Source organism: Phocoena phocoena, chromosome 8, assembly GCF_963924675.1.
Source record: "Phocoena phocoena chromosome 8, mPhoPho1.1, whole genome shotgun sequence".
Lineage (NCBI taxonomy): Eukaryota > Metazoa > Chordata > Mammalia > Artiodactyla > Phocoenidae > Phocoena > Phocoena phocoena.
This window is the reverse complement of record NC_089226.1, coordinates 35,172,214-35,198,504: the sequence shown is the minus strand read 5'-3', so window position 1 is coordinate 35,198,504 and position 26,291 is coordinate 35,172,214. Positions and strand designations below refer to the sequence as shown.

The following is a 26,291-nucleotide window of genomic DNA, read 5'->3' as shown; positions in this document are numbered from 1 at the left end:
AGGTCCTTAATCCATTTTGAGTTTATTTTTCTATACGGTATTAGAGACTGTTCTAATTTCATTCTTTTTCATATAGCTGCCCAAGTTTTCCCAGCACCATTTATTGAAGAGGCTGCCTTTTCTCCATTGAATATTCTTGCCACTATTATCAGAAATAAGGTGACCATGTGTGTGTGGGTTTATCTCTGGGTTTTCTATCCTGTTTCATTGATCTATATTTCTGTTTTTATGCCAGTACCATACTGCCTTGATTACTGTAGCTTTGTAGTATATTCTGAAGTCAGGGAGCCTGATTCCTCCAGCTCCATATTTCTTTCTCAAGATTGCTTTGGCTATTCGGAGTCTTTAGTGTTTCCATACAAACTGTGAAATTTTTAGTCCTAGTTCTGTGAAAAATGCCACTGGTAGTTTGATAAGGATTTCACTGAATCTATAGATTGCTAAGGGTAGTATAGTCATTTTCACAATGTTGATTCTTCCTATCCAAGAACATGGTATATCTCTCCACCTGTTTGTTTGTTTGATAGAAATTATCATCTTTAATTTCTTTCACCAGTGTCTTATAATTTTCCACATAAAGAGTTTCGTTTCCTTAGGTAGGTTTATTCCTAGGGTTTTTATTCTTTTTGTTGCAATGGTAAATGGGAGTGTTTCCTTAATTTCTCTTTCAGATTTTTCATCATTAGTGTATAGGAATGCAAGGATTTCTGTGCATTAATTTTTTATCCTGCTACTTTACCCAATTCATTGATTAGCTCTAGTAGTTTTCTGGTAGCATCTTTAGGATTCTGTATGTATATTATCATGTCATCTGCTTACAGTGACAGCTTTACTTCTTCTTTTCCAATTTTGATTCCTTTTAGTTCTTTTTCTTCTCTGATTGCTGTGGCTAAAACTTCCGAAACAATGTTGAATAATAGTGATGAGAGTAGACAACCTTGTCTTGTTCCTGATCTTAGTGGAAATGCTTTCAGTTTTTCACAATTGAGGATGATGTGGCTGTGGGTTTGTCATTTATGACCTTTATTATGTTGAGGAAAGTTCCCTCTATGACTAGTTTCTGGAGGGTTTTATCATTGATGGGTGTTGAATTTTGTTGAAAGCTTTTTCTGCATCTATTGAGATGATCATATGGTTTTTATCCTTCAATTTGTTAATATGGTGTATCACATTGATTGATTTGTGTATATTGAAGAATCCTTGCATTCCTGAGATAAACCCCACTTGATCATGCTGTAAGATCCTTTTAATGTGCTGTTTAATTCTGTTTGCTAGTATTTTGTTGAGGATTTTTGCATCTGTATTCATCAGTAATATTGGCCTGTAGTTTTCTTGCTTGGTGACATCTTTGTCCGGTTTTGATATTAGGGTGATGGTGGCCTCATAGAATGACTTTGGGAGTGTTCCTCCCTCTGCTATATTTTGGAAGAGTTTGAGAAGGATGGGTGTTAGCTCTTCTCTAAATGTTTGATAGAAATCACCTGTTAAGCCATCTGTTCCTGAGCTTTTGTTTATTGGAGGATTTTTAATCACAGTTTCAACTCCAGTGCTTGTGATTGTTCTGTTTATATTTTCTATTTCCTCCTGGTTCAGTCTTGGAAGGTTATACCTTTCTAAGAATTTGTCCATTTCTTCCAGGTTGTCCATTTTATTGGCATAGAGTTGCTTGTAGTAATCTCTCATGATATTTTGTATTTCTGCAGTGTCAGTTGTTACTTCTCCTTTTTCATTTCTAATTCTGTGGATTTTAGTCTTCTCCCTTTTTTTTTGATGAGTCTGTCTAATGCTTTCTCAATTTTTTTATCTTCCTTAAGAACCACCTTTTAGATTTATTGATCTTTGCTGTAGTTTCCTTCATTTCTTTTTCATTTATTTCTGATCTGATCTTTATGATTTCTTTATGTCTGCTAACTTAGGGCATTTTTTGGTTCTTCTTTCTCTAATTGCTTTTTGTGTAAGTTTGGGTTGTTTATTTGACATTTTTCTTGTTTCTTGAGGTAGGATTGTATTGCTATAAACTTCCCTCTTAGTCCTGCTTTTGCTGCATCCCATAGGTTTTGGGTCATTGTGTGTTCAATGTTATTCGTTTCTAGGTATTTTTTTTTACTTCCTCATTGATTTCTTCAGTGATTTCTTAGTTATTTAGTAGTGTATTGTTTAGCCTCCATTTGTTTGTATTTTCTACAGTTATTTTTTTTTTCCTGCAATTGTATCTAGTCTCATAGTGTTGTGGTCGGAAAAAGATACAAGATACTTGATACAATTTCACTTTTCTTAGATTTACCAAGGCTTTATTTGTGACCCAAGATATAATCTATCCTGGAGAATGTTCCATGAGCACTCGAGAAGAAAGTGTATTCTGTTGTTTTGGATGGGATGATCTATAAATATCAGTTAAGTCCATCTTGTGTAATGTGTCATTTAAAGCTTGTGTTTCCTTATTTATTTTCATTTTGGTTGATCTGTCCATTGGTGCAGTGGGGTGTTAAAGTCCCCTATTATTATTGTGTTACTGTCGATTTCCCCTTTTATGGCTGTTACCATTTGCCTTATGTATTGTGGTGCCCCTATATTGGGTGCATAAATATTTACAATTGTTATATCTTCTTCTTGGATTGATCCCTTGATCATTATATAGTGTCCTTCTGTGTGTCTTGTGTTAGTCTTTATTTTAAAGTCTAATTTTTCTAATATGAGAATTGCTCCTCCAGCTTTCTTTTGATTTCAATTTGCATGGAATATCTTTTTCCACCCCCTCACTTTCAGTCTGTTTGTGTCTCTACGTCTGAAGTAGGTCTCTTGTAGATAACATATATATGGTCTTTTTATTGTATCCATTCAGTCAGTCTATGTCTTTTGGTTGGAGCATTTAATCCATTTACATTTAAGGTAATTATCAATATGAATGTTCCTATTACCATTTTCTTAATTGTTTGGGGTTTGGTATTGTAGGTCTTTTCCTTCTCTTGTGTTTCCTGCCTAGAGAAGTTCCTTTAGCATTTGTTGTAAAGCTGGCTTGGTGGTGCTGAATTCTCTTAGCTTTTGCTTGTCTGTAAAGATTTTAATTTCTTAGTTGAATCTGAATGAGATCCTTGCTGGTAGAGTAATCTTTGTTGTAAGTTTTTACCTTTCATCACTTTAAATACATGCTGCCACTCTTTTCTGGCTTGCAGAGTTTCTGTTGAAAAATCAGCTGTTAACCTTATGGGGATTCCCTTGTATATTTGTTGCTTTTCCCTTGCTGCTTTCAATATTTTTTCTTCGTATTTAATTTTTAATAGTTTGATTAATATGTGTCTTGGAATATTTCTCCTTGGATTTATCTTGTATGGGACTCTCTGTGATTCCTGGACTTGATTGACTATTTCCTTTCCGATATTAGGGATGTTTTCAACTATAATCTCTTCAAATATTTTCTCAGTCCCTTTCTTTTTCTCTCCTTCTTCTGGGACCTCTGCAATTTGAATGTTGGTGCATTTAATATTGTCCCAGAGGTCTCTGCCTCTGTCCTCAATTCTTTTCATTCTTTTTTCTTTATTTTGCTCTATGGTAGTTATTTCCACTATTTTATCTTCCATGCCACTTATTCGTTCTTCTGCCTCAGTTATTCTGGTATTGATTCCTTCTAGAGAATTTTTACTTTCATTTATTGTGTTGTTCATCATAGTTTGTTTGCTCTTTAGTTCTTCTAGGTCCTTGTTATACATTTCTTTTAGTCTCTCCATTCTATTTCCAAGATTTAAATCATCTTTACTATAATTACTCTGAATTCTTTTTCAGGTAGACTACCTATTTCCTCTTCATTTGGTCTGGAGGGCTTTTACCTTGCTCCTTCATCTGCTGCATGTTTCTGTGTCTTCTCATTTTGCTTAACTTACTGTGTTTGTGGTCTCCTTTTTCACAGGCTGCAAGTTCCTAGTTCCCATTGTTTTTGATATCTGCCCCCAGTGGGTAAGGTTGGTTCAGTGGGTTATGTAGACTTCCAACTGGAGGTGATTGGTGCCTGTGTTCTGGTGGGTGAGGCTGGATCTTCTCTTTTTTGTGGGCAGGACCACATCTGGTGGTTTGTTTTCAGGTGTCTGTGAACTTATTATGATTTTAGGCAGCCTCTCTGCTAATGAGTGGGGTTGTGTTCCTGTCTTGCTACTTGTTTGGCATGGGGTGTTCAGCACTGGAGCTTGCTGGTCATTGCATGGAGCTGGGTCTTAGTGTTGAGATGGAGATTTCTGGGAGAGTTCTCACCAATTGATATTATGTGGGGCCGGGAGGTCTCTGGTGGTCCAATGTCTTGAACTTGACTGTCCCACCTCAGAGGCTCAGGCCTGACAGCTGGCTGGAGCACCAAGACCCTGTCAGCCCCATGGCTCAGAAGAAAAGGCAGAAAAAAAGAAGAAAAAGAAACAAGTAAGTAAAGTTATTGAAATATTTTTTTTTAATTATGGAAATAAAAAAAATTAAAAAGTAATAGAAAAAAAAAAAGAAGAGAGCAGCCAAACCAATAAATGAATCCACCAGTGATAACAAGTGCTAAAAACTAAACTAAGATAAGCATAAAAATCTGAAACTCATCAGTCGCATATAGCAAATCCTCAGTCTACAGTTTCCCCCAAAGTCCACCACCTCAATTTTAGGGTGATTGGTTGTCTATTTAAGTATTCCACAGATGCAGGGTACATGAAGTTGATTGTGCAGATTTAATCCACCACTCCTGGAAAGGGATAAATTTCCCTTTCCCTCTTCTTTGTTCACACAGGTTCTGTGGTTCAGCTTTGGATTTAGCCCTGCCTCTGCATGTAGGTCACCCTCTGACATCTGTTCTTCACCCAGACAGGAGGCTGTTAAAGGAGGGGTTAAAGGAGCAGCTAATTAGGGGGATCTGGCTCACTGTGGCTGGAGGTAGGGAGGCGTACGGAATGTGGGGCGAGCCTGTGGCGGCAGTGGCCAGCATGATGTTACAACAGCCTGAGGCATGCCATGTGTTCTTCCAGGGAAGTTGTCCCTGAATCATGGGACCCTGGCAGTGGTGGGCTGCACAGACCTTCCCGGAGGGGACATTTGGATAGTAACCTGTGCTTGCACCCAGGATTCTTGGTGGCTGCAACAGCAGAATTAGCGTTTCATGCCCATCTCTGTTCCGCACTGATAGCTGTGGCTCATGAACATCTCTAGAGCTTGTTTAGGTGGTTCTCTGAATCTCCTCTCCTTGTACACCCCAAAACAATGGTTTCTTGACTTTTAGGCAGTTCCATACTTTTCCCTGGACTCCCTACCATTTAGCTGTGGCACACTAGCCCTCTTCAGGCTGTGTTCATGCAGCCAAACCCAGTCCTCTCCCTGGGATCTGACCTCTGAAACCGAAGCCTCAGCTCGCAGCCCCTACCCTCCCCGGTGTGTGAGCAGACAAGGCTTTCAGGCTGATGAGTGCTAGTCAGCACTGATCCTCTGTATGGAAATCTCTCTGCTTTGCCCTCTGAACCTGTTGCTGAGCTCTCCTTTGTGGCTCTGAAGCTTCCCCCCACCTATCCCCTGTCTCTGCCAGTGAAGGGGCTTCCTAGTGTGTGGAAACTTTTCCTCCTTCAAGCTCCCTGAGGTGCAGGTCCCCTCCCTATTCTTTTGTCTCTGTTTTTTCTTTTACCTTACCAAGGTATGTGGGGAATTTCTTGCCTTTTGGGAAGTCTGAGGTCTTCTGCCAGCATTCAGTAGGTGTTCTGTAGCAGCTGTTCCACATGTAGATGTATCTTTGATGTATTTGTGGGGAAGAAGTTGATCTCTATGTCTTAATCCTCTGCCATCTTGAAGGTCCTCCTCTGGATTCTCTATTTTTGTTTGTTTATTTGGTTTTGCTGTTGATTTGTATGAGTTCCGTGTATATTTTGAACATTAACTCCTTATCAGACAAATGATTTGCAAATATTTTCTCCCATTCCATATGATGCTTTTTCATTTTGTTGATTTTTTTCGTTTGCTGTGCAGAAGCTTTTTAGTTTGGTATAGTCTCACCTATTTATTTTTGCTTTTGTTATCTTCACTTTTGGTGTCAAATCCAAAAAATAATTGCCAAGATCAGTGCCAAGGGGCTTACCCCATGTGTTTTTTTCTGGTAGCTTTGTGGTTTCAGGTCTCATATTGATGTATTCAATCCACTTTGAGTTGATTTTTGTGTATGGTGTGAGACAGGGGTCTAGTTTCATTCTTTTACATGTGGTTGTCCACTTTCCCCAGTACCTTTTATTAAAGAAATTGTCTTTTCCCCATATACATATTCTTGGCTCCTTTCTCATAAATTAATTGACCATATGAACATGGGTTTATTTTTGAGCTATCTATTCTGTTCCATGGATCTGTGTGTCTGTGTTTATGCCAGCACCATACTGTGTTGATTACTATAGCTTTGTAATACAGTGTGAAATCAGTAAGTGGGAGGCCTCCAATTTCATTCTTCCTTTTCAAGATTGCTTTGGCTATTCAGGGTTTTCGTGGTTCTATACAAATTTTAAGATTTTTTTTCTATTTCTGTGAAAAATGCCACTGGAATTTTGATAGGGATTACACTGAATTTTTAGATCTCTTTGAGTAATGTGGACATTTTAACCATAACAATTTTTCCAATACATTAGCACAGAATATCTTTCTTTATTTTGTATCTCCTTCAGTTTCTTCCATCAATATTTTATAGTTTTCAGTATACAGGTCATTTACCACGTTGGTTAAATTTATTCCTATGTACTTTATTCTTTTTGATGCAATTTAAACAGATTATTTTTTAAATTTCTCTTTTGATAGTTTGTTACTAGTGTATAGAAATACAAATGAGTTTTGCATTTTGAGTTTGTATCCTTCAAATTTACTGAATTTGTTCATTAGTTCTAATTTTCTTTTTTGAGTCTTTAGGTTTTTCTATGTATAATATCATGTCATCTACAAATAGAGATGTTTTTACTTCTTCCTTTTTGATTTAGATGCATTTTATTTCTTTTTTCTTTGCCTAATGACTCAGGCTAGAACTTCCAGTACTATGTTGAATAAATGTGGTAAGAATGGGCATCCTTGTCTTATTCCTTATCTTAGAGGGAAAGGTTTCATCTTTTCATTGTTTAGTATAGTGTTAGCTGTGGGTGTGTCATGTATGACTTTCATTATGTTGATATAGACTCCCTCTATGCCCAGTTTGTTGAGAGTGTTTATCATAAAGAGATGTAGTGTATCACATTGATTGATTTGCAGATGTTGAACAACATTAACAGAATAAAGAATAAAAACCATATAAGCATCTGAATAACTGAAGAAAAAAGCATTTGACAAATTCAACAATATTTATGATAAATACTTGTGTTCCATGTGTTAATGAGAAAAAAGTGTATTCTGCTGCTGTTGGATGAAATGTTCTGTAAATATCTGTAAGTCCATCAGGTCTTACATACAGTTTAAATTCAATTCTTCCTTATGATTTTCTATCTGAATGTTGTGTTAAATGTTTTAAGCTTTTGAAATACATGAAAATTTAGCTTGTGATATGCTTTTGTGTTTACTAGCAAATATAAATTACAAAGGAAAAATTAAATCTGATAATGTAACAACTCTATATTTAATTAGAAGTATTATAAATACATGTTGATATTGGTAAATAGCATAGTAATTTTCTGTATAAATAAAGAAATTACATAAGATATTTAATAAGAAAATTGGATTTAATTCAAACAATGGAAATTTGAAGGAAAAATTATTTGTAACCATAATAGCAGATGTATTTTCTTAACAGGTGACCTTAAAGGATTGCCATTCAGTGTCATTCAAGATCTACTAAGCATCATTTTTGCATGACTACGGCAAAAAGATATCTTTACAGAACCAGTTCTTTTTTGAAGTTTATAATCTGGGCCCTGTTTTCAGACAGAAGGTACAGTTCATCTTTTATTAATATAACTTTGAAATGAAAAGAATATTGAAAGGAAAAGAAAAATAAAGCCTGTGTGTGCCATTTATGGAACTCCTTAAAAATAGCTCAATATTCTAAAGATCAAATTTTTTGTTTACTCTAAATAAGTGCTTTATTTTAAATTAAAAAAAAACCTTAATTGTGTTAGTAAACATAAACACTATACAAATATTCTAGTAATAATATTAAAGTGAAAATAGTAAAAAGTTTTGTCTTTATTAAAATTTTTAGTTCGATATGAGCATGTCAAGTACATAGAGATTGTGTTAAATTGCTGAAAACTATAAGAGAAACAGTATTCTCATATAGCCTCTTGTTTCGTATCTTCTTCACCCAACATATAATCTGCTAGTGGATGGATTTTGTGGGGTTTTTTGACAGCTTGAGTTTGAAGGCAGTGCTTAGGTTATATAGGCAGGAAGTCTTGCACAGAATGAGGTTGAATCATCCCCACTTTAATAGGAAATCTCCCATTTGAAAGTGACCTGTATGCCATTTTCTCAGCAACTCCACATTCTTGTATACTAAAACAACAACCAAAATCATTAAATATCAATTACACCTATTTTGAATAAAAATGACCATTTTATAATTAAATAATAGTCGTATAAAATGAATACATTAAAATGTTTTAGAATACATGATTAGAAACATGTTTAATATTCACAAAGTGGGCATGAACATTTCAATTTATTGAAATTATTTCAATTTAATTTATTAATTCAATTTAATTCAATTTATTAATTCAATTATTTCAATTTAATCTACTGTGTGCTACTTAACTATAATAGTTATGATGTATTTTTATATAATCAGCCAAGGAGGTCAATCCATTTGGGATGTAGAATTATTTATCTTTGTTTTCTAATTATTTATAAATTACCGACAGTATCATACCCAATTTCAAGGCTGTGATAGATCTATCGTTTAATTTGTCAGGTTAATTCAAGTTAATTGATTCAAAATATTGGCAAGTATTTTCCTAAGCCTATTCTATGATTTCAGTTTCTTCAGGCTTAAAAATTAGAGTAAAGAAGGAAAGTGACTTTTAGAACAGTTCTGTGGGAGAGAGCTAAGAGTCAAGAGTTTGACATGAAATTTTACTTTCTACTAGTCACACTCCTGTTCTGGGGTATCACTACAGAAAATTTTACATTTCAGGTGCCTTTCATACATTCCATTAAGTCATACCAGTTTTTCATTTTTATTGAAGGTCCTAACTACACTAGGTATCTTTAAATTATTTTTTTGGAGAAAAATAACCATGAATTTTCATTTTCTCAAAGTCTAGAAAATAAGGGGAGAGAAAAAATAAGGAAGTAGATTGAAAGTCTCTGATAGTGAAACCCCAAGCCATGGAAAAAGAGTTAGTTCCCCATGAATTAGTCCATTGCTATATTCTAATATTGAACAGATTTTTCAGCCAAATTTTGCCATTATATTTCTGCTTCTTACAACAAGAATGATCTGAGAATAGGTTACATATACAAAATAAAATAAAAATAACAATTTGTGTTCTATCTACACACACATTTGGAAGGTATTATTTCCTGTATACAAAGCATTATGTCTTCAAATCTTAGTCACTGGAGCATATTAACAAATCAAACTCTATTAACTTGCTGTTTCTCTAATACCTGTGAATACCAGAGATAAATTATATGCAGACACCTTAATTGAATTTTGCAATGTTAGAAACTATTTATGGTTCTTGTGACATTTTTAAAGAAAGACAACTGAACACAGCATATCAGCTGTGGGTAAGAGGATTTTGGATCTAATGCTCACTTCCAGATGCATGATGGATATGCAATTTAAATTTATGGCAGACATATCAGCAGATGGAAGTAGAATGGAGTAAATGCCTTTGCCACCTGTGAACTGGTGCATTTTATCAATTACCAGCTGAATCGTGTTAAATTCAAGTACTTCAATAGAACTCTAATTAATTTTTGAGAAGAGGATTTTGGCAACCTATTAAGAAATCTAGGTTTCACGTTGAGGATGGGGAACGTATTTTACTGTACAGAGAACCTATGGACACAGGTTTGGCAGAGCATAGCTCACTCTTGTTATGTCACTCATGCTATTATTCTGCCTGGCTAATTGAAAAGCATATTGGTAGAATAGGAAGCAGTTGAAACAGATGAGACAGACTGAGCACTCCAAAAAGACATAAGTGAATTAGAATTGATGAATCTGATGAGAGTGAATTTACAGTGTCACTTTAAATAAAGCCCCATTTCATTCATGTACTTGTACCTAATCTGTCACTACAGCTACTAGAAACATTCAGGAAAGGCACTGACAGTTTTACCTTGACACAATCAGCTAAATTCCTGACATAATAAGCAGCAACATATATTAAAAGGGGTCCTGAGTTCAGCCTCTGACAATGAAACATTTCACTCAATAACTTACACAATGCTATTTAATAGACTTTAGCTCAGTTCCACGAGAAAGAGCTTCATTCCATTAGAGAAGAGCCTGTGTGGCTCCAAGTTTATAGATATTCAGAATTGGCAGAATTCTTATCACTTGATGAAAAAACTCTAATTCCTACTATCAAGGCATATAAATAAAGAGTACAACAGCTGTTGAAAATAGAGTGGAATGCTCTCTCATTTTAAAAAATGAGAAATTTAATCTTTCATCCTTAATGTTCTTGAAAATTTCATAAAAATTTGAAAGAAAAAAATCCTTTTCACATAGTTTATTTTTTATTTATTTTTTAAAAATAATCCTTAACCTTTAAGTTGTGTGTTTGTTTTCTTTTTTTAAAAAAAAAATTATTTTTCTGCATCAGGTCTTAGTTATGGCATGCAGGATCTTTTGTTGTAGTGCACGGGCTCTTTGTTGTGGCATGCAGGCTTCTCTCCAGAGCTCAGTAGTTGTGGCACACAGTCTCTCTAGTTGTGGTGTGTATGCTCTGGAGCATGCAGGGTCTAGAGTACATGGGCTCAGTAGTTGACGCTCGTGGGCTTTGTTTCCCTGCCGCATGTGGGATCTTAGTTCCCTGACCAGGGATTAAACCTGTGTTCCCTGCATTGGAAGGTGGATTCTTAACTACTGGATGATCAGGGAAGTCCCCTTTTCACATACCTTAGTTGCTACACATGTACTGTTTGTGTTAACAGCACTGCTACTTGTTATAATGTTTACAGTGTGGTATCCAGAATTCACAACTTAAAATAATGGGGAAGTTCCATGAAGATAGTTTTGGCTGAATATTAGAACTTCCTAACAATTGGAGTATCCACAATAGTCTTTCAAGAGTAGTGTGTCCGAATCAATGGGAAAGTACAATTCCTAATTGTCAGGAAGGGAGATGGAAGAGTTCCCTCCAAAATTGTTATTCAATAATAAAATCTTAATTCATTCTAAGATGTTTGTTATAAAGATCAGTATTTTGCTACTTGTAAAAATTAGTTTTTTTTAATTTTAACTATATTTGTAGGTTTTTGTCTTTTGGAAGTAACTATTTTCAAATATTTTATAGGAAAATTTGTTATATAAAGTATACAAAAATCCCTGGATATGTGAACCAAAACAGGATGACAAATAATTTATCGGTTTGTAGAAAATATTTTATAATTTGAAGTTGTATGAATTTCTTAGATAGCATTTACCTCTGTCTGCCAGTTGTAGAGGTGGGAGGGGGTGGTTTAAGTTGGCTACCAAAGTATTATCTTCAATATCATTTTGTTCAGAGAAGATATGTTGGTGAATTAATATTTCTCAAGTTGGAGTTCGAAGGTTATGAAAAAAATTAAGTTTGTCCAAAGCAAAAAGGGGAAAAGAAAGTACTAAGTTTCAGTGTGATAATATGAAGGAGTGCCTAGGTTTTATATTACATAGACTTTTGCTAGCATTCACAAACTGTAAACATTCAAACACTTCAAGTAAAGTGAATGTATGCAAAATACATAATACATGATACTTGACCAGTAAATAGTAATGTTTATTGAATATTTCTATTGTGGAAAGAATTAACAGAGACAGAGGAAAGAGTGGCATTTAGGCATTTAGTGTCATGTTTTCCTATACCTTTATTTAGATGCCAGGGAAGACTGAGTGTGGAAAATAAAAACCAAAATGATTTTTCTGAGGCAGTTTTCAAATATATAAGAAAGTTTCTGTTTAATCCTGTTTATATACAAGCAATGGAAACCCTCAGCTTGAATACTCAGCTACCTGAATGGCTCAAGTCTATCCTACAAAATATATGAGGGTCTCTATCTCTACCAGTAGATGTCTGAAATTTAGTTACTCTTTCTGTACTAAGCTTACTTTACTTAGTATGTCCTAGACAGACTAATGATTAATAACATGCAGACACTTTTTTCCCTAAAATCTGTCATATTTACTGAGTGTATTGACATGATTTTGACAAACGGAAAGATTACAAGCTTTGGAATATGGATGAGCCAGCATTGAATCTCTGCTGTAAATTTGCTCCCTGTAGAAACTTGGGCTTAATTGTTATGAATCTTAAGTTTCCTTCAGCTTTAAAAAAAAAATGATGTCTCATTTTACAAGGGTATGAGAAGTTGAAATTAAGCAAGTCTGTCTATCTACTGTCTATCTACCTACCTATGTATCATATATACATACACACACATACACACATATGGACTTTGGTATCTGGAAGGTGTTTATTATGATTGCTATTGTGATAGAATGAATACCACACTATTTTGTCACTGAGTAGAACAATACTGAGAGTCTGATGAGATTTTAAAAAGGAAGGAAGGGAGAGAATGCAGGAAGGAGAAAGGAAGGAGAGGAGGAAGGGTGGGAGGTAGAGAAGGTAGGGAAGTGGTAAGAAGGAAAGAAAGGAAGCAAAAGAAGGCAGGAAGAAAGAAAGAGAAAGGAAGAAAGAAAAGAAAAAAAAGACAGGAAGGAAAGAAAGGATAAAAGAAAAGTAAAGAAAGAGAGAGAGAGATACGGAGGGAGGAAGCGGGAAAGAGCAGAAAGAAAAATAGATATGACCCTTTTTCAAAGCATTAATAATCTTTGCATCCTGGGGCTCTTGTGGGATATAAAATAAACATAGAAAAGTGATTCATCTGTCATAAGTTATTAGAAAATGGAATACAAAACAAATAATCTCATTCATAATCGAAACAATGATTATTTAATACTCTGCTGGATTTTGTGCTGGCACATAGCATTATTTCCTCATTTTTTTCCTCTTCAGTACATTAGAGGGCCTGGGAGCCTAATAATTGCACTTCTCAGAAGACCTGCCAGCAAGATGCAGGATTAGGTGCCACTCAACAGGAAATATGAGATATGGAAGTTATAAGAGAAGTAGAAGTCTTGCCATGGTCCTTCCAGTTCTAGTGACCCCAGATGCTTTTCTTAGTATCTTATGTCTCAGTGCTGGAAGCTATTATCATTACTGGCAGTTATGTATAGTTTTTGACATTTCTTACAGTTTCAAGGGTAGTGGTAAAACGAAGATTTAGCAGTGCTTTCGGACAGTTGTTCCTTCAGCCTTTTAAACAGTTTATAAGCACCTAATATCTAAATTCTTTTCTGCTTTAAATACCATGAGGTTTTTTTTTTTTTTTTACATCATTATTGGAGTATAATTGCTTTACAACTGTGTGTTAGTTTCTGCCTTATAACAAAGTGAATCAGTTATATATATATATATATATATATATATATATATATATTCCCATATCTCTTCCCTCTTGCATCTCTCTCCCTCCCACCCTGCCTACCCCACCCCTCTAGGTGGTCACAAAGCACCAAGTTGATCTCCCTGTGCTATGTGACTGCTTCCCACTAGCTATCTATTTTATGTTTGGTAGTGTGTATATGTCCATGCCACTCTCTTGCTTTGTCACAGCTTACTCTTCCCCCTCCCCATATCCTCAAGTCCATTCTCTAGCAATAGTGTGTCTTTACTCCTGTCTTACCCTAAGTTCTTCATGACTTTTTTTTTCTTAAATTCAATATATATGTGTTAGCATATGGTATTTGTCTTTCTCTTTGTGACTTACTTCACTCTGTATGACAGACTCTAGGTCCATCCACCTCATTACAAATAGCTCAATTTCATTTCTTTTTATGGCTGAGTAATATTCCATTGTATATATGCGCCACATCTTCTTTATCCATTCATCCGATGTTGGACACTGAGGGTGTTTCCATCTCCGGGCTATTGTAAACAGAGCTGCAATGAACATTTTCGTACATGAATCTTTTTGAATTATAGTTTTCTTGGTGTATATGCCCAGTAGTGGGATTGCTGGGTCATATGGTAGGTCTATTTGTAGTTTTTTAAGGAACCTCCATACTGTTCTCCATACTGCCTATACCAATTCACATTCCCACCAGAAGTGCAAGAGGGTTCCCTTTTCTCCACACACTCTCCAGCATTTATTGTTTCTAGATTTTTCGATGATGGCCATTCTGACTCGTGTGAGATGATATCTCATTGTAGTTTTGATTTGCATTTCTCTAATGATTAAAGATGTTGAGCATTCTTTCATGTGTTTGTTGGCACTCTCTATATCTTCTTTGGAGGAATGTCTATTTAGGTCTTCTGCCCATTTTTGGATTGGGTTGTTTGGTTTTTTTTGTTATTGAACTGCATGAGCTGCTTGTAAATTTTGGAGATTAATCCTTTGTCAGTTGCTTCATTTGCAAATATTTTCTCCCATTCGGAGGGCTGTCTTTTGGTCCTGTTTATAGATTCCTTTGCTGTGCAAAAGCTTTGAAGTTTCATTACGTCCCAATTGTTTATTTTTGTTTTTATTTCCATTTCTCTAGGAGCTGGCTCAAAAAGGACCTTGCTGTGATTTATGTCATAGAGTGTTCTGCCTATGTTTTCCTCTAAGAGTTTGATAGTTTCTGGTCTTACATTTAGGTCTTTAATCCATTTTGAGCTTATTTTTGTGTATGGTGTTAGGGAGTGTTCTAATCTCATACTTTTACATGTACCTGTCCAGTTTTCCCAGCACCACTGACTGAAAAGTCTGTCCTGCTCCACTGTACATTCCTGCCTCCTTTATCAAATTTAAGGTGACCATATGTGCATGGGTTTATCTCTGGGCTTTCTATCCTGTTCCATTGACCTATCTTTCTGTTTTTGTGCCAGTACCATACTGTCTTGATTACTGTAGCTTTGTAGTATAGTCTGAAGTCAGGGAACCTGATTCCTCCAGCTCCATTTTTCATTCTCAAGATTGTTTTGGCTATTCAGGGTCTTTTGTGTTTCCATACAAATTGTGAAATTTTTTGTTCTAGTTCTGTGAAAAATGCCAGTGGTAGTTTGATAGGGATTGCATTGAATCCGTAGATTGCTTTGGGTAGTAGAGTCATTTTCACAATGTTGATTCTTCCTATCCAAGAACATGGTATATCTCTCCATCTAATTGTATCAGCTTTAATTTCTTTCATCAATGTCTTATAATTTTTGGCATACAGGTCTTTTGTCTCCTTAAGTAGGTTTATTCCTAGATATTTTACTCTTTTTGTTGCAATGGTAAATGGGAGTGTTTTCTTGATTTCATTATCAGATCTTTCATCATTAGTGTATAGGAATGTCAGAGATTTCTGTGCATTAATTCTGTATCCTGCTACTTTACCTAATTCATTGATTAGTTCTAGTAGATTTCTGGTAGCATCTTTAGGATTCTCTATGTATATTATCATGTCATCTGCAAACAGTGAGTGACAACTTTACTTCTTCTTTTCCTATTTGGATTACTTTTATTTCCTTTTCTTCTCTGATTACTGTGGCTAAAACTTTCAAAACTATGTTGAATAACAGTGGTGAGGGCTTCCCTGGTGGCGCAGTGGTTGAGAGTCTGCCTGCCAATGCAGGGTACACGGGTTCGTGCCCCTGTCTGGGAAGATCCCACATGCCGCAGAGCGGCTGGGCCCGTGAGCCATGGCCGCTGAGCCTGCTCGTCCAGAGCCTGTGCTCCACAATGGGAGAGGCCACAACAGTGAGAGGCTGACATACCACAAAAAAAAAAAAAAAAAAAGAGTGGTGAGAGTGGGCAACCTTGTCTTTTTCCTGATCTTAGTGGAAATGCTTTCAGTTTTTCACCATTGAGGATGATGTTGGCTGTAGGTTTCTCATATATGGCCTTTATTATGTTGAGGAAAGTTCCCTCTATGCCTACTTTCTGCAGGGTTTTTATCAAAAATGGCTGTTGAATTTTGTTGAAAGCTTTCTCTGCATCTATTGAGATGATCATATGACTTTTCTCCTTCAATTTGTTAATATGGTGTATCACGTTGATTAATTTGCGTATATTGAAGAATCCTTGCATTCCTGGAATAACCCCCACTTGATCATGGTGTATGATCCTTTTAATGTGCTGTTGGATTCTGTTTGTTAGTATTTTGTTGAGGATTTTTGCATCTATGTACATCAGTGACATTGGCCTGTAGATTATTTTGTGACATCCTTTTCTGGTTTTGGTATTTGGGTGATGGTGGCCTCGTAGAATGAGTTTGAGAGTGTTTCTCCCTCTGCTATATTTTGGAAGAGTTTGAGAAGGATAGATGTTAGCTCTTCCCTAAATTTTTGATAGAATTCGCCTGTGAAGCCATCTGCTCCTGGGCTTTTGTTTGTTGGAAGATTTTTTGTTTGTTTGGTTTTGTTTTTGTTGTACGTGGGCCTCTCACTGTTGTAGCCTCTCTTGTTGTGGAGAGCAGGCTCCGAACACGCAGGTCCAGTGGCCATGGCTCACTGGCCAGCCGCTCCATGGCATGTGGCATCCTCCTGGACCAGGGCATGAACCCATGTCCCCTGCATCGGCAGGAGGACTCTCAACCACTGTGCCACCAGGTAAGACTTGTTGGAAGATATTTAATCACAGTGTGAATTTCAGTGCTTGTGATTGGTCTGTTCATATTTTCCATTTCTTCCTGTTTCAGTCTTGGCAGGTTGTACATTTCTAAGAATTTGTCCATTTTTTCCACGTTGTCCATTTTATTGGCATAGAGTTGCTTGTAGTAATCTCTCATGATCTTTTGTATTTCCGCAGTGTCTGTTGTACTTCTCTGTTTTCATTTCTAATCCTATTGATTTGAGTCTTCTCCTTTTTTTCTTGATAAGTCTCGCTAATGGTTTAGCAATTTTGTTTATCTTCTCAAAGAACCAGCTTTTAGTTTTATTGATCTTTGCCATTGTTTCCTTCATTTCTTTTTCATTTATGTCTGATCTGATTTTTATGACTTCTTTCCTTCTGCTAACTTTGGGGTTTTTTTGTTCTTCTTTCTCTAATTGCCTTAGGTGCAGGGTTAGGTTGTTTATTCGTGATGTTTCCTGTTTCTTAAGATAGGATTGTAATGCTATAAACTTCCCTCTTAGAACTGCTTTTGCTGCATCCCATAGGTTTTGGGTCATCATGTCTCCATTGTCATTTGTTTCTAGGTATTTTTTGATTTCCTCTTTGGTTTCTTCAGTGATCACTTCTTAATTAAGTAGTGTATTGTTTAGCCTCCATGTGTTTATATTTTTTACAGATCTTTTCCTGTAATTGATATCTAGTCTCATAGCATTGTTGTTGGAAAAGATACTTGATACAATTTCAATTTTCTTAAATTTACCAAGGCTTGATTTGTGACCCAAGATATGATCTATCCTGGAGAATGTTCCATGAGCATTGAGAAAAATGTGTATTCTGTTCTTTTTGGATGGAATGTCCTATAAATATCAATTAAGTCCGTCTTACTTGATGTATCATTTAAAGCTTGTATTTCCTTAATTATTTTCATTTTGGATGATCTGTCCATTGGTGAAAGTGGGGTGTTAAAGTCCCCTACTATGAATGTGTTACTGTCGATTTCCCCTTTTATGGCTGTTAGTATTTGCCTTATGTATTGAGGTACTTCTATGTTGGGTGTATAAATATTTACAATTGTTATATCTACTTCATGGATCAATCCCTTGGTCATTATGTAGTGTCCTTCTTTGTCTCTTCTAATAGTCAGTCCATTTTTTCTGATATGAGAATTGCTACTCCAGCTTTCTTTTGGTTTCCATTTGCATTGACTATCTTTTTCCATCCCCTGACTTTCAGTCTGTATATGTCTCTAGGTCTGAAGTGTGTCTCTTGTAGACTGCATGTATACGGGTCTTGTATTTGTATCCATTCAGCCAATCTGTGTCTTTTGGTGGGAGCATTTAGTCCATTTACATTTAAGGTAATTATCAATATGTATGCTCCTATTCCCATTTTCTTAACTGTTTTGGGTTCGTTATTGTAGGTCTTTTCCTTCTTTTGTGTTTCTTGCCTAGAGAAGTTCCTTTAGCATTTGTTGTAAAGCTGGTTTGGTGCTGAACTCTCTCAGCTTTTGCTTGTCTGTAAAGGTTTTAATTTCTCCATCAAACCTGAATGAGATCCTTGCTGGGTAGAGTAATCTTGGTTGCAGGTTTTTCTTCTTCATCACTTTAAATATGTCCTGCCAGTCCCTTCTGGCTTGCAGAGTTTCTGCTGAAAGATCAGCTGTTAACCTTCTAGGGATTCCATTGTGTGTTATTTGTTGTTTTTCCTTTGCTGCTTTTAATATGTATTTAATTTTTGACAGTTTGATTAATATGTGTCTTGGCATATTTCTCCTTGGATTTATCCTGTATGGGACTCTCTGTGCTTCCTGGACTTGATTAACTATTTCCTTTCCCATATTAGGGGAGTTTTCAACTATAATCTCTTCAAATATTTTCTCAGTCCTTTGTTTTTCTCTTTTTCTTCTGGAACCCCTATAATTCGAATGCGGGTGCATTTGATGTTGTCCCAGAGGTCTCTGAGACTGTCCTCAGTTCTTTTCATTCTTTTTTCTTTATTCTGCTCTGCAGTAGTTATTTCCAGTATTTTATCTTCCAGGTCACTTATCCGTTCTTCTGCCTCAGTTATTCTGCTATTAATCCCTTCTAGAGTATTTTTAATCTCATTTGTTGTGTTGCTCATCATTGCTTGTTTCATCTTTAGTTCTTCTAGGTCTTTGTTAAATGTTTCTTGCATTTTGTCTATTCTATTTCCAAGATTTTGGATGATCTTTCCTATCATTATTCTGAATTCTTTTTCAGGTAGACTGCCTATTTCCTCTTCATTTGTTAAGTCTGGTGGGTTTTCATCTTGCTCCTTCATCTGCTGTGTGTTTTTCTGTCTTCTCCTTTTGCTTATCTTACTGTTTTTGGCATCTCCTCTTTACAGGCTGCAGGTTCGTAGTTCCCGTTGTTTTTGGTGTCTGTCCCCAGTGGCTAAAGTTGGTTCAGTGGGTTGTGTAGGCTTCCTGGTGAAGGAGACTAGTGCCTGTGTTCTGGTGTATAAGGCTGGATCTTGTCTTTCTGGTGGGCAGGTCTATGTCTGGTGGTGTGTTTTGGGGTGTCTGTGGACTTATTATGATTTAAGGCAGCCTCTCTGCTAATGGGTGGGTTTGTGTTCCTGTCTTGGTAGCTGTTTGGCATAGGGTGTCCAGCACACTGTAGCTTGCTGGTTGTTGAGTGAAGCTTGGTGCTGCTGTTGAGATGAAGATCTCTGGGAGATTTTCACTGTTTGATATTATGTGGAGCTGGGAGGTCTCTTGTGGACTAGTGTTGTGAAGTTGGCTCTCCCACCTCAGAGGCACAGCACTGACTCCTGGCTGCAGCACCAAGAGCCTTTCACCCACACAGCTCAGAATAAAAGGGAGAAAATGTAGAACAAAGAAAGAAAGAAAGAAAGAAGAGAGGGAGGGAGGAATGGAGGGAGGGAGGAAGGAAGCAAGGAGGGAAGAAAGGAAGGAAGGAAAGAAAGAAAGAATATAAAATAAAATAAAGTTATTAAAATAAAAATAATTATTAAGAAAAAAATTTTTAAGAAATTATTAAGAAAAAAAATTTTTTTAAGAAAACAATTTTTTTAAGAAAACAATTAAAACGGACGGATTGAACCCTAGGACAAATGGTGGAAGCAAAGCTATACAGACAAAATCTCACACAGAAGCATACACATACACACCCACAAATAGATGAAAAGGGGAAGAAATAAATCTTGCTCTCAAAGTCCACCTCCTCAGTTTGGGATGATTCGTCATCTATTCATGTATTTCACAGATGCAGGTTACATCAAGTTGATTGTGGAGCTTTAATCCGCTGCTTCTGAGGCTGCTGGGAGAGATTTCCCTTTCTCTTCTTTGTTCTCACAGCTCCCGGGGCTCAGCTTTGGATTTGGCCCTGCCTCTGCGTGCAGGTCGCCAGAGGGTGTCTGTTCTTTGCTTAGAGAGGACGTGGTTAAAGGAGCAGCTGCTTCGGGGACTCTGGCTCACTCAGGCCGGAGGGAGGGAGGGGTACGGAGTGCAGTGCAAGCGTGCGGCAGCAGAGGCCGGCATGACATTGCAGCAGCCTGAGGCGTGCCGTGTGTTCTTCTGGGGAAGTTGTCCCTGGATCCCGGGACCCTGGCAGTGGTGGACTGCACAGGCTCCCCAGAAGGGAGGTGTGGAGAGTGACCTGTGCTCGCTCACAAGCTTTTTGGTGGCGGCAGCAACAGCCTTAGCGTCTCATGCCCGTCTCTGGGGTCCGCGCTGTTAGCCGCAGCTTGCCCCCGTCTCTGGAGCTCCTTTAAGCAGCACTCTTAATCCCCTCTCCTCGTGCACCAGGAAAGAAAGAGGGAAGAAAAAGTCTCTTGCCTCTTTGGCAGGTCCTGACTTTCCCGGACTCCCTCCCGGCTAGCCGTTGTGCACTAACCCCTTCAGGCTGTGTTCACACTGCCAACCCCAGTCCTCTCCTTGTGCTCCGACCAAAGCCCAAGCCTCAGTTCCCAGCCCTGCCCACCCCAGTGGGTGAGCAGACAAGCCTCTTGGGCTGCTGAGTGCTGGTCTGCACCGATCGTCTGGGCGGGAATCTCTCCGCTTTGCCCTCTGCAGCCCTGTTGCTGTGCTCTCCTCCGTGGTCCCGAAACTTCCCGCCTCCGCCACCCGCAGTCTCTGCCTGCGAAGGGGCTTCCTAGTTTGTGTAAACCTTTCCTCCTTCACAGCTCCCTCCCACTGGTTCAGGTCCCGTCCCTATTTTTTTGTCTCTGTTTATTCTTTTTTTCTTTTGCCCTACGCAGGTACGTGGGGACTTTCTTGCCTTTTAAGGTCTGAGATCTTCTGCCAGCGTTCAGGAGGTGTTCTGTAGGAGTTGTTCCATGTGTAGATGTATTTCTGGTGTATCTGTGGGGAGGAAGATGATCTCTGTGTCTTACTCTTCAGCCATCTTCCCCTCATCCCCATGAGTTTTATTTTTATTGTTTTACCTGGCCTTGGAAGGTAAAGAAAATGTCTAAAGATAAACAAACAACAAGTAGACAGCACATATATAACAGATATATACAAAACCCTGTCCTTTGACTTTGGACTTAGCCACGTGTGACTGTCTTTGGCCAATAGAATGAGGCAAAAGTAATAGTATATCAGCCCTGAGCTTGGACCTTCAGATACGTTGTATATTTCCACAAACCCTGTATTGTTTTCTCATCATCATGAGAATAAGGGGAAAAAAGACAGTGGAGTAGTGCCACCCCAGGAGAACCATCCCAGCTAAGCCTAGCTGTAATCAGCTGACCCTCAGCCACTCAAGATAAGTAAGTGATAATAAATGATTGTTATTTTAAAACATTGAATTTTGGAATGGTCTGTTGTGCAGCAATGGCTAACTAATACAACTATTATTCACAAAGAAATTTATTTTCCACTTGTTCTAGATACTTATTATTCCTAAACATGCATTTCACTGCCCTTCTCCAATTCCACTGTTTTTATTATTAACCCTATCTGGCATACTCTATACCCCCAGTTTTCCCTGTTTTCATGTTCAAGATTAACATCAAATGCAACTGTTTCCACATTATGCGTCATTCTCTTTTTGCATTAAATAAGAAATATGCCACATACTGACTTACATCATCAATTATTTGTTCATCTGCTTTTATTTTCTATACAATATCTTATAAAGCTAAGCACTTTAATTTTATACTAATCTGTACCATCCATAGACTTTACACAAAATGCATTCTTAATAATTGGACAAAAAACATAAGGAATGATTTATATAGCTGATATTCATCAGTAAAAGGACAGATTTTTATATTAGGCTGAAAAATTAATTTCATTTACAAATTAATCTTCCAGATTCAAGTTTTCCCCTTTTTTTCTATAGGATTGTGAGTAAGGGAAAGAGTTCAAATGTAAATAAGCTGGGTTGACAATCATGCCTTTACAGATGTTAACTATTCTCCGAATGATGATCTACCATCCTCAGCGCTAGCATGTGAAATTAAGGAAGTCTAAAATCCCTATTGCTAATGTATGGTAAGTTAAGTAATTAGACTACTAGCAATAAAGATTACACTGTAAATAAAGCTTTTCTTGTAGCTTGTAAATTGCACATAGTGGCACCATTCTGTGCTTTGTCAATTCTATTCTATGACCATGATTGCAAATCTCATTTAAAAAAAAAACAACTCTCTATCTATATGTATGTATATATATACATACATATACATATATATGCTTTTTCTTTAATACTATCATGTTTACTTTTCAAACCTTTTTTTTTTTTCTTACCTAATTTGCCTCTGACATGTTGAAGACAGGAAAAAAAGAAATAGAATACTTTCAGTAAAAAGTTTTTTTTTTTTTTTCTTTTTTTTTTTTTGCGGTACACGGGCCTCTCACTGCCGCAGCCTCTCCCACTGTGGAGCACAGGCTTCGGACGTGCAGGCCCAGCGGCCATGGTCCACGGGCCCAGCCGCTCCGCGGCACATGGGATCCTCCCTGACCGGGGCACGAACCTGCGTCCCCTGCATCGGCAGGCAGACTCTCAACCACTGCACCACCAGGGAAGCCCTCAGTAAAAAGTTTTTCATCACACATGATTTAGGTGATTTGGGGGGCCATGCTCATACATAAGATGACGGAGGTAGGTTTCAGGAAAATGAAGAAGCTTAAAATTTAGGGTTGCTTATAGTACTTACTTTTAAATACTCATTCCTTCTTTCTGCTTTATGGAATGTTGGAAATCTCCAAGACTTATCTTGCCCACCACCTCATAGACTTAATCAAGGACAATATATTATACCAAGCACTTCATACTACCTGTGTGCTTCTCAAATTGGTAAATTCTTTTTTTTTTTTTTCAAATTGGTAAATTCTTGAAATAATAAAACATTTCATTATTATATACTAAATATAAATTTTAATAATATTTTAAAATTCAAAATATTTGATATTAAGCTAGCATGTGGAATGGAAAGTATTAAAGGACCTCTGAGATTTATTTGGGATAAAGAAAAAGGTGAAAAATGACCTTTGTGTTTATATGTCACTACAGCACATCACATTGTTCTAAGATTTCAGTGATGTGTAGCAGTGGAAATAACAGAGATGGGTACAATAGACTTTTCCACAGACTGACTTTTCCATGTCATTTAATCCTCTCTAGTGTCTTCAGAACAGCCCAACAGAGGTAATGATAACAGATTGTCACATTATTATCCACATGATGACCTGTTTAGGCAGAAGATTAAAAAAAAAAAACACTGTACTCCCAAAGCTATGGGTAAAAATACAGATTGTCAATTCATCAATTTTGTGCACACTCTCTCTCTCAACACACAAACACACACACACACACACACACACACATGTCATATGCATTGGTGTATTATGTCTTTATTAGAAAGTATGTACTATTGAGAATACTATCAAGATCTGGGAAATAAATTTTTTAAAAAGTCAGTATAGTCAAGTTTGAGTGATAAAAGATATGTCCTTTACTCTTTGAAGTTCTCAGACTTTCACTCACAAAAATGTAAGCATCATTAAAAGCAATTCTAACAGCTATTATGATAATTCTAATACTATAATTCTTCTATAATTCTAATGGATTAAAAAAAGAATGCAAGAAGATGACAGGCTTCTAGAAATAGATAGAGGACCATTCTGTCAATTGAGAGTTGATATCCTTACTGTGTTAGCCAGAAGAAAATGTAAAGAATTCTACATGCAAAGCAACTGAGAAGTATGTCATAAAGTGGCAAATATCTAAGAGAATTCTATAAAGAATATATTGGGCTGAGCCACGGTTGTGCTATACAGTAAAACTAGCCACAAGTGGCTATTCAGCACTTGAAACGTAGCTAGTTTAAATTGAAATGTGTTGTGAAAACAAAATACAACACAGATGTCCAAGACTCAGTACGAAAAAACAAAAGTAAAGTATTTTATTAGTAATTTTATTTTGATTATACAAAATATATTTTGATTACATGTTGTGGTATTTTAGATGTATTAGATTAACAAAAATATATGAACAAAGCAAAATATATTAATTTTACCTATTTCTTTTTCCTTTAAAATTATATATTTGGCTTGCATTTGTGGCTCTTAAATTTACATCAAATAGGGCTGGTGTAAGGAATTTCAGCAGCATCATGTAATTACTGATTAAGGCAATCACAAGTTTTCTAAGAATTGAATGTATTCATTTTTTCATCACCTATCTACTGCAATAGCTTTTATCATAAATCTATTAGACATATTCCCTTTCAAGAAAACATAAAGAAAATATTTAAAACTATTGCCTGAACCAGTTTCTTACCTTCTAGGAAACTCATTCCACTGCCAACTAGAATCTTTCAAGTTCTTTAACTACTTATTTGAAGCTTCTGGATACTGATTATTTTTCTTCTAAAGAAGCCAGAGAAAATCATGGTTATATGCTTGTGAATGGGAGAGCTTTTAGTGAAAATCATCTGTGTAGCTTGAGGAAGGGTCAGCACCTCCCAACTGAAAGTGTAAGGCACCTGTGTAGAACAAACACCACCAAACCAAAGCCCATGGCACAGATCTGTACTACTCTCAATGACATTTTTGTCTACAGTAGACTTATCCACACCCTATATACTTACACCAGGACCAGACAGTGCTTGCTTCAACTCTGTTTCCCAGTTCTGGCTCTTGGAGGCACACAGTGATTAATCAAACTATGACTAAAAATCAGGAAAAAAGACAGAAGAGAAGAAGGAGATTAAGGACATTTAGGTAAATAATAGAACTCTAGAATCTTGAAAACAAAAGGTGCCAGATGAGACAAGTATCACAGCAATACAATATATATTTATTTAATTTGTTCAAAAGTAGAAAGCTGGCCTAAATTTAAGGATCAGAACACAAAACGTTAAATTCCTCCAAAAAACGCCAGCAGTTCTAACACAGTGAATTATGAAGTGTCAATATGGAACTACCCTTTTGATGGAAGAATTATTCATCTGTTTGCTTGTGTTGTCCCACTTAATCTTGCCAATATTATCTTTGAATTTAAATGTTTATGTAAATAGGATTATTTTCTTTTTAATGATTTATTAAATATAGTTCTAATAGACAATATTTCTGTATTCCTGATTTGAGTAGATGTTGGGTGCCTTTCTGTTCATCAATCTAAATATTAGCAAAGACAAATGTGAATCAATAATGGATAGTCATTGCATTTCTGAGAAATATTTCCTTTGGAAATCATATTCAACTGAACCAGAGCTGTTTCAATGACTACTTTTAGGCCAAATTAGTACAACCTGTAATAGTAGTAATAGCTACAATTCATTTTTCCCTTACTAAATATCAGAAACTCTTCTATGATTGATCTTCATAACAACTTTCTAATTCAAGATTATTAATATCCTTAGGTTAAACCAAAGCAGTAAGAGATCAAGGAGCAAGCAGTTGAGGGTGTTTCAAACGTAGGCAATCTGGTTCTAAACTCTCAGTTTTTAGCACAGCTCTCTTCTGTTGCACTGGGAAAACTCTACAGTCTTCAGTTTCTGAATCCTACCTATCAAAATACAAGTTCTCTGGGGCCATGTTACCTGTATGGTGCCCATGCTAAAAATTCTAGATAATTTTAGGATAGACTCCACTGGTGGGGCAGTGGTTAAGAATCTGCCCTCCAATGCAGGGGACACGGGTTCGATCCCTGGTCTGGGAAGATCCCACGTGCTGCAGAACAACTAAGCCCACGCACCACGACTACTGAGCCTGCACTCTAGAACCCACAAGTCACAACTACTGAGCATGCATGCCACAACTACTGAAGCCTGCGCACCTAGAGCCCATGCTCTGCAACAAGAGAAACCACCACAATGAGAAGTCCATGCACCACAGCGAAGAGTAGCCCCCCCTCGCTGCAACTAGAGGAAGCCTGTGCACAGCAACGAAGACCCAATGCAGCCAAAAATAAATAAATAAATTTATTTTTTTTTTTTAAATTAGGATAAAATTTCCAGATAACATTTTGGATATCATCTTAGTTTTGGTTCCCCCAAGCATACCCTGATAAAAGGATTTTGATGTTGATACTTTACCA

The 26,291-nt window shown here is 36.8% G+C and overlaps 1 protein-coding gene across 1 annotated transcript in view; it reads left to right on the top strand.

The window, feature by feature from the left end:
* Positions 1–26,291, top strand: part of CNTN5 (contactin 5) — a 1,437,259-nt gene that overhangs the window by 306,036 nt on the left and 1,104,932 nt on the right. The window contains exon 2 of the mRNA XM_065881340.1: positions 7,760–7,897. The gene's annotated coding sequence lies outside the window, so the exon portion shown is untranslated. The remainder of the gene's footprint in view (positions 1–7,759; positions 7,898–26,291) is intronic.